Source organism: Leucoraja erinacea, chromosome 9, assembly GCF_028641065.1.
Source record: "Leucoraja erinacea ecotype New England chromosome 9, Leri_hhj_1, whole genome shotgun sequence".
Taxonomy (NCBI): Eukaryota; Metazoa; Chordata; class Chondrichthyes; order Rajiformes; family Rajidae; genus Leucoraja; species Leucoraja erinaceus.
The window spans coordinates 45,034,981-45,047,459 of record NC_073385.1 but is presented as its reverse complement, the minus strand read 5'-3'; the positions used below and the strand labels follow the sequence as shown (position 1 = coordinate 45,047,459).

At 35.9% G+C, this 12,479-nt stretch overlaps 1 protein-coding gene across 6 annotated transcripts in view; it reads right to left on the bottom strand.

Moving 5' to 3' along the window:
- The window catches only part of cdin1 (CDAN1 interacting nuclease 1), a 177,841-nt gene that overhangs the window by 2,666 nt on the left and 162,696 nt on the right, over positions 1-12,479 (bottom strand). The window lies entirely within an intron of this gene.

The window sequence follows — 12,479 nt, the reverse complement described above, 5'->3', positions numbered from 1 at the left end:
AAATAGACGATTGGCTAATAAGAAACAGAAAAAGTCATTGTGAGAAAGTTGACCATGGATAACCAAAATGGGCAAGATGCCATATGAAGAATATAGAACAGGTTAAGCTCGTGTCCACTGGGGTTTAGAAGAATGAAAATGACATTTTTTACAGCATATCTTGAATGACCTTGATAGGGTGGATGTGGAGAGGATATTTCCTTTTGAGGGAGAATCCAGAATCAGGAGTCATTGTCCTGGATTTTTTCTCTCAGGGCAGAGTTTTTAAATTAATATCTTGAAGAGTGGCAGAAGTGAAGTCTTTAGATATTTTTAAGGCAGTTAGATTCCTGACAAGTGGACAAAGGATTCCTAGTTGGCAGGATTGTGGACCTGCGATTACAATCTGGGCAGTTGATACAAGAATGTACAGATTAGGACCAGGAGTAGGTCACCCAACCCCTCGAGCCTGCTTTTAAATTCAATAATATCATGCCAGGTCTGACTGTAATCTGCAAAGCAGTGGTTGTATTTATGGACTTAAAGCAATAGGATATACATCTCTTTTATCTCTTGTCTTTAAAATAAAATCAAGGGTCTTATCTGGGACAAGAATTTGAATGCTAGATGGCACAACTCCACCATTTGGTGTTTCAGACTAATCAACGTTATTGTCAGCTACTAAATCTGATGAGTTAGATTAAGTGCCTCACATTTTCCATGAAAATGGGTAATTAAAGAGTACACTCAAAACCTCAGCTATTTCAGCCAAAATCAACAAACATTTACATCTCACCAATGTTTCATCCTCTGCAAGGTAACAGTGGCCAATATAATAGGTCCAGCAGTGTTATTTTGAAGTCATATTGCCATTTGGATAGTTTCCTGGTCATTTTGCAACGTTGGAATTTTCCTTTTGTAGTGCTATAGCATGTTCGTCAACACTGAATTTCCTGGAAACATTTTTTTCTCCCCTCTCAAACACATCTAGTATTCCAAGAAAATGAAGTCTCTCTGTGCTCCTTGCACGAGGATACAATAATCTGCCTGACTGGCTGTGACTTCCCAACTATTGGGAAAGTGTGCCAAAAGGCACAATTATAACCAAAGGATTTCTGTGAAGACAGTAAACTAGTACGACAATGTTGCAGCTTCATTGTGAAGGGGGAAGTAAGAAAATAACATAAAAGTTAATGGGTTGCATATTTACTTTGAACTTCAGCAAGAAACTGTACTGAGACATGACTTATTGCCAAATTGAAAGGGTTTTACCTTTTGCACACTCCACAAATATATTTTGGGACCAAAAGCATGAAAATAAACTAAAATATTTGAAAATATAAAAATTAAAATATTTCAATATTTTCAATCCATCTTAGTGTTGTACTCAACTAACAACTTATGTTACTGTACATAAGACCAACTGACTAGAGTGGTGGTTAAAAAACATGTTCTAAATCTCGGAACTGTGACATAGCCTTTAAATGGATATGCTGAGCCCACCAGGCAATCTCAGGAAGTAGCCCTGTGGAATAGTTGACCCATCAGGAAGTTAGGACCTTCAGCAAGAGTTCATAAAGATGCAATCACTATCAATCAGAACATGTCACCACTTGGTCTGTACTTCGGAATCAGACTTGTTTTACCAATGAGCAACCAAACAAGTTGGTGAATTCTTTCTCTGATGCTCAACTACAAACGGTCAAATTAGTAAAACATCCTTGCTAATCAGAGGTCATCAGACAGAAATGCTATGTAACTGTTGAAATCTTCACACTTCTAGCCGTCTTCCTGTATTGTGTAAAATTTCCAGTGCAAAAATACAGCAATGAACAAATGCAAAATGCATAACACAGCAAATCTGAAGCAAAAATATCTATTCATGCAATGGAAATTCTTCAAAAATTGTGCAATTAATGACACATGGCAATTTATAAAAAAAATAAATTGTTCCAGTCAGTTCTGCTTATATCAAAGAAACATGATTATAAATAATTGCTGGAATGATCAACTAATGATCTAAGTATTTTGCAAGTCAGGGGTCAAGTATCAATTAATAATAATCAATAACTACATCTTTGAAAGTTTTAAAGTAAGCATGTCAGGTATAACATTTTGAATAAAACATGTATCAGTGATTATTTACTACAGATTAACCAAATACAAATAAGTAAACATGAATTAGCATCCTAATGATGTGTCCAATAGTAATTGTTACCCATCTCAAGGGCCGTCTGCTTAGAGCAATTGAACCATGTGCGTATAAATGCTGGCCACATTAGACACAATCTACCACACGAGAAGAATAATTCTGCATGTACAAAATCGCTAATAGTCAAATTAGTGATAATTTAAATTTGAGTATTAAAGAAAAATGCCAAATAATGCCATGTCAGAGCAACATTTTAAGACATCTTAGTCTAATAAAAGTAATCAAAATCCAAAATGCGATTCAAAAAGTTGCGTAACAAGTCTCAACCAGTTTAAAAGTTTATTTTCAGCAGCACATTTTAAAATAGTTTGATGTCCAAACAATACTTTTGAACACGCCTTCTTTGGAAATGATTGTTTGATTTACGTCCTAGACGATTTTGTCAGTCAAATATAAGACTATTTAAACTTAAGCATTTAAAAATTGCATGTGAATTATGAGATCACTATTTCGGTTTGAAATATCACTCAATGTACAAAAAGTTTTGCTGCATCAATTCTTCATTTCATCTCTCTCATGATTTTGCTCAAGAACGAATAATTAACCTCTATCTCAAATAATTTGCATTTCATTGGCACAGATATTCCAGATAAATCCCTTTTAGATTAATTTTGTACAAACTCACAATCTTAGCAAATATACACCTGAAATGCAAATGAGAACCACACATTTTAATGTTAACTTTTTGTATAAATAGCAATAAATAGTTAAGTATTGAAAGAATAATTATACTTTGTGACTTGCGATTCATATTGAACATTTTTCTCAGTACAATTCTGTAACTTAGTACAGCGGTCCTAATCAGTGCTGCCACAACTGCACCAGAATAATCGCCGTCCATTTCATCCAAGGCTAACTACAGTAAGTAGTTTTCTTACCATATCATATTTTCAGTAATACTGTTGGCTGTCCATATCTTGCCTCAGGTATTGAATCATGACGAATATGCAAGTCAATTTCTTATAATGACTGCATTGCTATGTAGAGTGCAACACTGTCCATATTTTAGTTTAGATTTTTGGGCTTCAATTGCATTTTTTGTTTGTGTCTTTTGGAATTTTTAAACTATTGATTTCAATTAAAAAATGGTTAATGATAAAAAACTTTGTGTACACTCATTGCTGAATAAATTTTAGCTGACTATATTTGACTCAATGGTGGCAAGTTGTTTACTTGGTCTGGGTGTGGTTGGTGATGAGTAAAACTATGCATCATAGGCTTCCACATAACTTAAAGTATTTATTCTATTAACTATAATCTGAACAATCATTATTCAGCGTTTGGTGTACAAAATCTGCTTTGTATTCACAGTAACATTTCAAGCTGATTGAGGTTTCATCACAGCGCAAACAATTGGAGTTTAATGTGTGTCATATAAAAATTGTTGTGAATTAAAATTAACAGAAAATATCATTTTGGTTTAATGTCAGTATTGTGGAAAGACATATCTCTGATTGCTGCAATTTAGTACTTCTTTCAATATTGCTTGCCCAAAATTGCAACAGCCTGAGCTTGTCGGCATCCAAATAAACAGCAGTTCACATTCACTGGAAAGAAAAGTGAGAAAAGGAAGTCATTCAGCTTGGTTTTTTTGGTGCTCGCATTTCACCAATGCAAGTCAAAAATAATTCCACTGCCCTGCTCTCCACTATCCATAACTCACTTACCCCATCTCAAACCCCCGACTGTCAATTGCTTTCGTCTTTACTTTCTCTACCTTTTCACTCTTAATGACAATTTTTTTAAGTAAAGAAATGTATTCTAGGTTTTCACGTCACTCTCACAGTGACTCTAAATTGATGACCCATAACTAGTGGAAATAAACATTTCCGATGCACTTCATCAAAACTCTTTGTAATATTTTATTACAAAATATAACCACCTCCTGTGTTTCCATACATCAGATAGTCATTATATCTGTTCTATTCATATATCCCTGGTGAACCTGGGCCAGGCCATCATTACTGTTCCTTCCTACTCATTCTCAAAGGCTGAAGGTGAGTCTAATACTAGAGAAAGCTTAGAGAGCAAAGAGAAAATATAAAATGTTAAATACCATTACCCAGTAAAATAAAAAAAAATTAAAGATCTTTTATAAGTACATAAAAAGCAAGGAATCATAAAACATTGATAAGGATGCAAATCAAAAACTGTGTGTGGAAGCAGATGTTCTTCATGAATAGTTGGTGATCTTGTTCAGTAAAAGGAATGATGCTGATATTGCTGAACTGGGATTGTGGTATCAACCCATGCAAAACGTTGTGAAAGAGGATATATTAAAGGGTTTAGGATCCTTGGAAATTGACCAAGAAATATATGAGTAGACCTGATGCACCAGTGGGAGAGTCTAGGACCAGAGGGAATAGCTTCAGAATAAAAGGACTCACCTTCAAAAAGGAGATAAGGAGGAATTTCTTTACTCAGAGGGTGGTGAATCTGTAGAATTCATTGCCACAAACCGTTGTGGAGGCCATGACATTGGATATTTTAAGACAGAGATTGACAGATTCCTGATTAGCAAGGGTGTCAAGGGTTACAGGAAGGCAGGAGAATGGGGTTGAGGGGGATAGAATGACAGAGTAGACTCAATGGGCCGAATGGCCTAATTCTGCTCTTCTGACCCGAAACATCGACAATTCCTCCCCACCACCCCCTAACCTAGAGATGCTGCTCCACCTGCCGAATTCCTCCAGCACTTTGATTTTTTGCTCAAGTTTCCAACATCGTCAGCGTCTTACACTTTTTATTTCTTTTTTTTAAATATTTTTATTAGTAGACATATTATAAAGTATAGTTACATATTATAGTAAAAAGACTTTTCATATACATCAGTCATACATTATTAAAATTTTCAATTATCAATTACTTCTGCTTCTAGTGTTTTTATTTTTTTATAGAAAAAGAGAGAAAGAGAGGGTAGAAAGTTACAAATAAAAAAAAAAAAAAAACAGAAAGAAAAACAAAGGAGGTGGAATGGATTACCTGTAATACGTCAATGGAGATAGGTTCGTAGATTATAAAGTATAGCTTTTCATCTGATCCTGAGTTCAAGTTTCAGTTGGGTCCTCATGCTGTGCCAATCTATCCCTTCAGATAGTTAATGAATGGAGCCCAGATTTTATCGAAAAGATCTTGTTTGTCCATTAAGACAAGTCTAATTCTTTCTAAGTATAGGGTCTCCGACATTTCCGCAATCCACATTTTAATTGTGGGGGTTGTAGGGCCTTTCCAAAATTTTAATATTAATTTTTTCCCGATTATTATACTGTAGTCGAGGAAATTTCTTTGGTTTGTTGTGAGTGTTAAACTTTGTTCTGATATTCCAAGTATTATTAATTTTGTATCTGGGTCCAGTTTTGTATTAATAACTTCTGAAGTTATTTCAAAAATATCAGTCCAGAAATGTTTAAGTTTTATACAGTTTGCAAACGAGTGTGTTAAATTAGTCTCTAGATGTAGACATTTATCACAAATAGGAGAGATTTGTGGGAAGATTCTATTTAGTTTAATTTTATAGTAGTGTAGTCTATGTAAGACCTTGAATTGTATTAAAGTATGTCTGGCATTTAATGAACATTGATGTATTTGTTGTAAACTTTCGTCCCACATATCTTTCGTTATAGGGTGACCTATTTTATTTTCCCATTTGTATCTATATGGTTCGGTCGGTGGTACCTCGTTGTTTAGTAGGGTGTTATAAATATAAGCTATTAGTTTTTCAGTATTAGGATGCTTGTTCAAACATTCATCAAGAATTTCTGATTCCCTACTCCTGAAGACTTGTGTATTAGATTTAACATAATCTCTAATTTGTAGATATCTGAAGAAATGATTTGAGTGCAGTCCATAATTCTGTTGTAACTCTTGAAATGAAAGAAAAGTGCCTTTCCCATAAAGATGTCCTATATTTTTGATTCCATAATTTTTCCATTGGGTGAATCCTTTGTCCATAAAGGATGATTTGAATAAAGGATTATTTACAATGGGAAGGCATAGTGGTATATTATTCAATTTTAAATCTTTTTTTATTTGTTTCCAAATTCGTATTCCACTATGTATTATGGGGTTTTCTTTATAGGTTTTTTTTGTGCAGTTTTGTGGCGTCTTATACTATGATCAATCTGTGATAGTTGGCATGGATTTTTTAAGGGATTGCTATGCACTTAAATTTTTAAGTTAACAAAGGAATCAACGAGAGCATTGGATTCATTTTCAAATGGCAGCCTGGTCAAAGAGGTAAATACACATGAAATGAAGCATCTCATCTTCTTTCCCACCAGCCACCCCATTCAAAGGATTATCTTTGAACACTACAGCATGATGCTACCTTCAATTCCATCGATCCTGCCCTTTCCACTAGGCATTCTGGTGATAATATGTTCATGTTCAGCAAACCAAATACTGATTAAATAATCATTTTGCAAATTCATTCAGTGCGCATATAAGACCTTGAGCTTCTAGTCCTTTTACTTGAATTCTGCCTCTGCTCTTGGGCACCTGTACTGCTCCAATAAAGTTCAATATATGCTTGGCAAGCAGCACCTTAACCTTTGACTGGGCATGTAATAGCCTTCTGGAATCAACACTTGTGTTAAGTAATTTCATTTACACTCTATTGTCCTTTACATCTCTAGACACATCTTTCATGCCTTGTTGGGAAGAAGGCAGGTGAATGGGGTTAAGAGGGAGAAATAGATCAGCCATGATTGAATGGCGCAGTAAACTTGGGGCCAAATGGCCAAATTCTACTCTTATCGCATGATCTTTTGAACCACACCCTTCAACTTTTACTTATGTTTTATCCTACCACAGACCTTAAATAAAACATAGCATGCTGTAAATACTCAGCAAGTCAGGCAGCATTTGCGGTGACCTTTCAACAGAAACTTGCAAGTTCCCTTTGGGATGACAGAATAAAAAGAGCGGTGAAGCAGTCTGATAAACATTGGCAGGTAATTTCAAAGAACTAGGACTAGTAGTAGACTGCCAAGCTCTCCAGTGTTTGCAAGGGCCCAAATTGGGAAGGCAAGACCAAAACCAACTGACAATGGAGTGAGGATTTTGGAAAAAGTGGGTACATTTGTGTCAAGTTTTTCAGGAATAAGTTAATCTGCAGCAGTTGGAGGGTTTTCAGATAAGTACTTTTCAATCACTTACTGAACAGAGTTCACTGCCAGAATACAATGCTAATTTGTAGACAAATCTTTAAGCATGTAATAGAAAGAAAATAGGTGGCAAATTTAGCCAAATAAAATTTGTCAAATGAGATGAGTTGTGCACCATTTTGCTTCAATAAACCCATATCCTGAGCACTCAATAATACATATTTTTGTTGATGTTATTATCAACAAAAGCGAGTTTGAAAATTACCTATCTAAGAAAAGAAATGTCCTTAAAAAAAATTGAGCACAACTCTACTGATATCAGTAGGTAAGTTATGAAATGAAACATTATTTCATAAAAGATGTAGCAGCGTCTCAAACGTTTACATCTGTGGCACACTCTATGAACTTTTCAGTAGCGTTATTTATGTCCTCTTTCAAATGGCGAGCGTCTGGTCAATTTACATGCTGAAGTGCAATCAAGATGGAATTTTGTTTGGTCTGTTCATAATTTGTGGAGTCTTCACATGGATCCAGTATGCTTTAAAGATGGAAGGTCTGTATATGGCTTGTTCCAATCTGGGAATTGACACACAAAAGCACCGACAAGCCACATCCTACACGAGCAGGTTACGAGAACAAGAAATAAAATGAAACACAATCACTTTCTAAGCTACTTCAAAAGGGAACTGTCTTTAAACAAACCAAAGTTAGATTTCTTTCTCCGGTGAGTAAACAAAGCACTAAGAATCAATTTAACACAATGATATTAAACAAGCAGCATGATTTAGCCAACTGTGTTGTGATCTTGAACAGAAATACTAAGGAATCTATTTTATAAGCGTGCCGCACTTTGAATAAAAAACATTGATATTATTTATTTTCTCCACAGTGTTCATTATGTTGCCTGGTATTCTTCGGCAGAAAGATTAGATTGGAAAACTTATTTCATTATTTAACCTCTATAATTAGCTAGCTAGCAAGCATGAATGGACCACCATATTTTTTCACCCAGCCTGAATCACTTAGCTATCCAATAATGTGGTTGAGATCAGGAACTCACTGTACAAACTGTTGAAGAATTGTGCCTATCACACAGGTACAACACATTCAGTGAAACAGCACTTCCACAGCATTACACATTTCCCTCGGTAGACCACAAGCTTTTTTTCTCTCAGTCGCAGATATGTGAAAAACATTTCCATCACCACCATGACTGTCAAAATTTCCTCTAGAACTACAACACTGCCAGATATTCATGTCCCTTAATACCAGAGAATGTCCGTAAAACACTCTCCATGCTAAAGCCAAAAACATTCATCTCCTCACCAAATAATTCTCAAGTTTACAGTTCTGTAAAAAAATCTTGAATGCCTCTATGTACTAGCAAGCCACATCTCTCTCTCCCTGATTAACACCGTGTTGTACTGAATAGATACATCATACATGCACCTGCATTATGCCTTAACATTCCTTTTTGTAGCTTTTTATTTAATGACCGAGTTTTCAATGGCCTTTATCATCATTAGTAAGATTTCAAAGCAAAACAATTGTGTGGTTACACACAGAATCACTAATTACAATAACGTCAACACAAGAAAAATGGCATTGAAATACCACCCAAGTCAAATGTGCCCTTTACAAGAAAAAAGAGAGAAAAAAAATCAATCAAAACATACTTAAGAGAAATAGAAAGGTGTGCCTTCTCAACAGAAAAGCTTTTTATTTTCAAGGCTGAGTATCACTCCTGCCAGCAGATTAAATTAGTCACAAAATTTTAGGACAAAGTTTGTTTTTTCCTTGCTATTTTTTCTCCAAAAGAATATGGACAAAGCGTAAATTGTGCAGTATCAAAGACTTTGCGTCATATATCAGTGAAAGGCCATTTAGAGATGGCTGAAAACAACTAGTTAGAGCCAGTCTCTTTACAGGAAAAAAATTGCCACGCAAACTGTTTCTTATCCTGGGTGACAGGGTGTATGAGGCCAGCTATTGCAGGAAGCTGATTTGGGGTCTCCATACTCAAAGCAGTGGTCAAGGAATGTTACCATCAGATGATTAATAGGTGTTTATTTTTAGGGTTTGAACTGGAAGGCCATTTCAAGGCCACTGCAAGATGATATCTACATAATCGGAGAGTGCCTTGCACGTTTACAACCTTTTCCCCTGACATCTGGGACCTGGCTGTTATCCACACAGGCAGTTAAAAGTGCCAGATAAATTCACAAACAGGATATTCAGACCTGTTTGTGTAAAGAAGCAAGAAAGGAAAACTTCAGGAAGTTATGTCCTCTACAATATTCTCGAAATGCGTTGAACCCTCCTACATCACGCAATTTAAACCGTCTTCATTGAAAACTACCTCCATGGTCTCTGGAGCAAGCTGCAGCCTTCACTGCCCCCTAGCATCCAAATTGCCAGAATTAAAGAAGCTTTAAAGCATTGTTATGGGGAACACAAAGTATCTCCTAAAGAACCCAAAGTCAAAAGCTTCCCTTGAGGGGACCACCACACAGTATGCCAGTGCATTATGTGGATATACATTGCAATGTTAAACAGAGGTTTTATCAGGATAATAGGCAACGCATACTTGCTCACATTGTTCAGCATGGCTTTATGCTCATTTCAAACATTAATGTGGCCATATTTTGTCACTTGCATTATGTTTGCCCTCCCTATAAACTGCTATATTGTTGAACAGTATGTGCAAACTGCACTTTAAAAAAAATGTATATTGGTCTGGTTAATTAAACAGTAAGTTTTGGAAGATATTTATAATGTCATGAATCTCATTCTTATAAAATACACTAATTGAAATTAGTAATGCTGTCATGAGAAGGACATTTTGTGTTTTATTAACAAATTCCAATTTGAAACGGTTACCAAGTGAAATTTTGCACTTACATCCTTTTTTTGTCATTTATTTCTATCGTGGCTGATCGGTAATTCAACCCAATTTACCTCCCTTTGTTCAATATTCCTTACGTAATAAGAAACTCTTAGTTAGAGATTAGAAAGCTTTTCAAACAGCCTCAACAATTTTTTGAAGGGAAGAGTGCTCTCAGTCAGGTCTGACCAGAACTTTATAAAACTTTAAACAGCTTTTCCCTCAAGATATCATCAACCACAAAGTAACGGCATATCAGCTTTTTAAATTGGTTTTGTACCTGCTCACTAGCTGTTAGTAGGGCCCCTATATTAGATTTTTCTTTAGACTTGAGGTACAGCGCAGAAACAGGCCCTTCGGCTCACTGACACTGTGCCGACCAACAATCACCCCCTACACTAGCACTATCCTACACACTAAGAACAGTTTACAATTTTACTGAAGCCAATTAACCTACAAACCTGTACGTCTTTGGAATGCGGGAGGAAAGCAGAGTACCCGGAGAAAACCCATGCGGACAAGGGGAAAAGGTACAAATGCTGTACAGACAGTACCAATAGTCAGGATTGAACCCGTGTCTCTGGAGTTGTAAGGCAGCAGCTCTACCACTGTGCCGACCATGTAACAACCCTTAGCTTCTCAACATTCAAAGAATGCTGCACAATGAAGGATTATATTTTCACTAAATCTAAGGGTCAATGTAAGGCTCAAGTCAATCTAGTCTCAAGTAATAGACATGCGTACCATGCAGGTTACCACCCAAAATATATGTTGCCCTTAAATGGATGCCACAACCATTACAAATCCCAGATCTGTAAGACCACCTAGTAGGACCACAACCCATTCAGCAGTGACAGGCATCATTACCTTTACGAATATTTCCCATGTACTGCCACTATAATCATGCATAGCTCAGCAATAGAATCTGATCCTGGAGTTCACATGATTAAAAAAAACATTCTAATTTTAAACAAAAGTTAGATGATGGGACACAGAGTGAGAATGACCCAGGTCTATGACAGTTTTCCAATAGATAAGCAGACTAAAGATTTTTTTAAATGATAAAATAAACAAAAGTTAAAATTAATTGGAGAGCTGAATTAGATGATCTTACAGTCAGTCCCCAAGGGTACAACGTGAGGCAAGAGAATACAGAGATATAGTTTATTTCCTTCAGGATTGGCTTGAAGATACAAGAGCTATATTGTGATGTGCCATTTGAATAAGCACAAGCTCAATGAATGGCAAGCAGGAACCCCAGGGGTCAGAGAAGTTGCATTCTAATTGTGAGCATATTCCACTTTTGACAACGAGTTATCCTATGGAAAATAATGCAATTAGGGGGATATATTTGGCAGATTAAAATAAGTTTTCACATTCCTGGATTTGCCTTTGGAGTTTTTGAAACTGTGGCAGATAATCATATCAATTCACGCAAACATTACATGCGAGCTACAACACTCAGGCTGCCCCAACGTCCAAATAATAAAAATAATGGGTGCTCCAAGTGGTGAATAGCCAAATTATGATTTTTTTTGAAAAAAAAAATTGACAGGATCATTCTGCATGATAACATTGGACCCTAATTATTTTATGAAACTAGAAAAATTCAACGACCCTCGAAAAAAAACGCAATCCTCCTGCACAGAATCTTGACATGGGGCCTTGTGAAAACTGCTAAACATACCGTCAGAAGAGAATGAGATCTGCAACGTCCATAAAAAACAGAGTCTTACGCATATTTTTGTGCCACTTTATTTTCTTCTCAGAATAGACAATAGTACAAAAATAACAGTCGCAGGAGAATTTCAGTTCCTCCCCCTTACTAGGAACAAGCAAGATGACTACAAAGCCATCCATAAAGCTCAGAAATGTGGAGGAATGTAATTCACATATAAAATCAACAATTTCTTGGGAGTCTGCTGTTGTGAGAGCAGGAGACAAGAACATGACAATGAGAATTTTAGATGCTGCCTTCCTCATGTGGACATTCAAAAGCTCTTGTCCAATTTGGGTTTCATTCCCTTTCCAGGATAAAAAACATAGCAAAAAGCTAATTGAAAATCTTTTATGATTATCAACTCACAATTTCAATTAGTTGAAAATGCAAAAACATACAGAATGTTGAACTGCTCTGTACTTATTCGGGAAGAAGAAATGAGTAATGTATTCAGAACAAACAAACAGAAGCAACACATTTCTATTTGTGTTTTATATATCTGAACAGAGACAGATTAGAATTGGTCGAAACAGACTTTTCTCATGAGTGCTCCAAACTAAAAGGATATAAATATGAGGC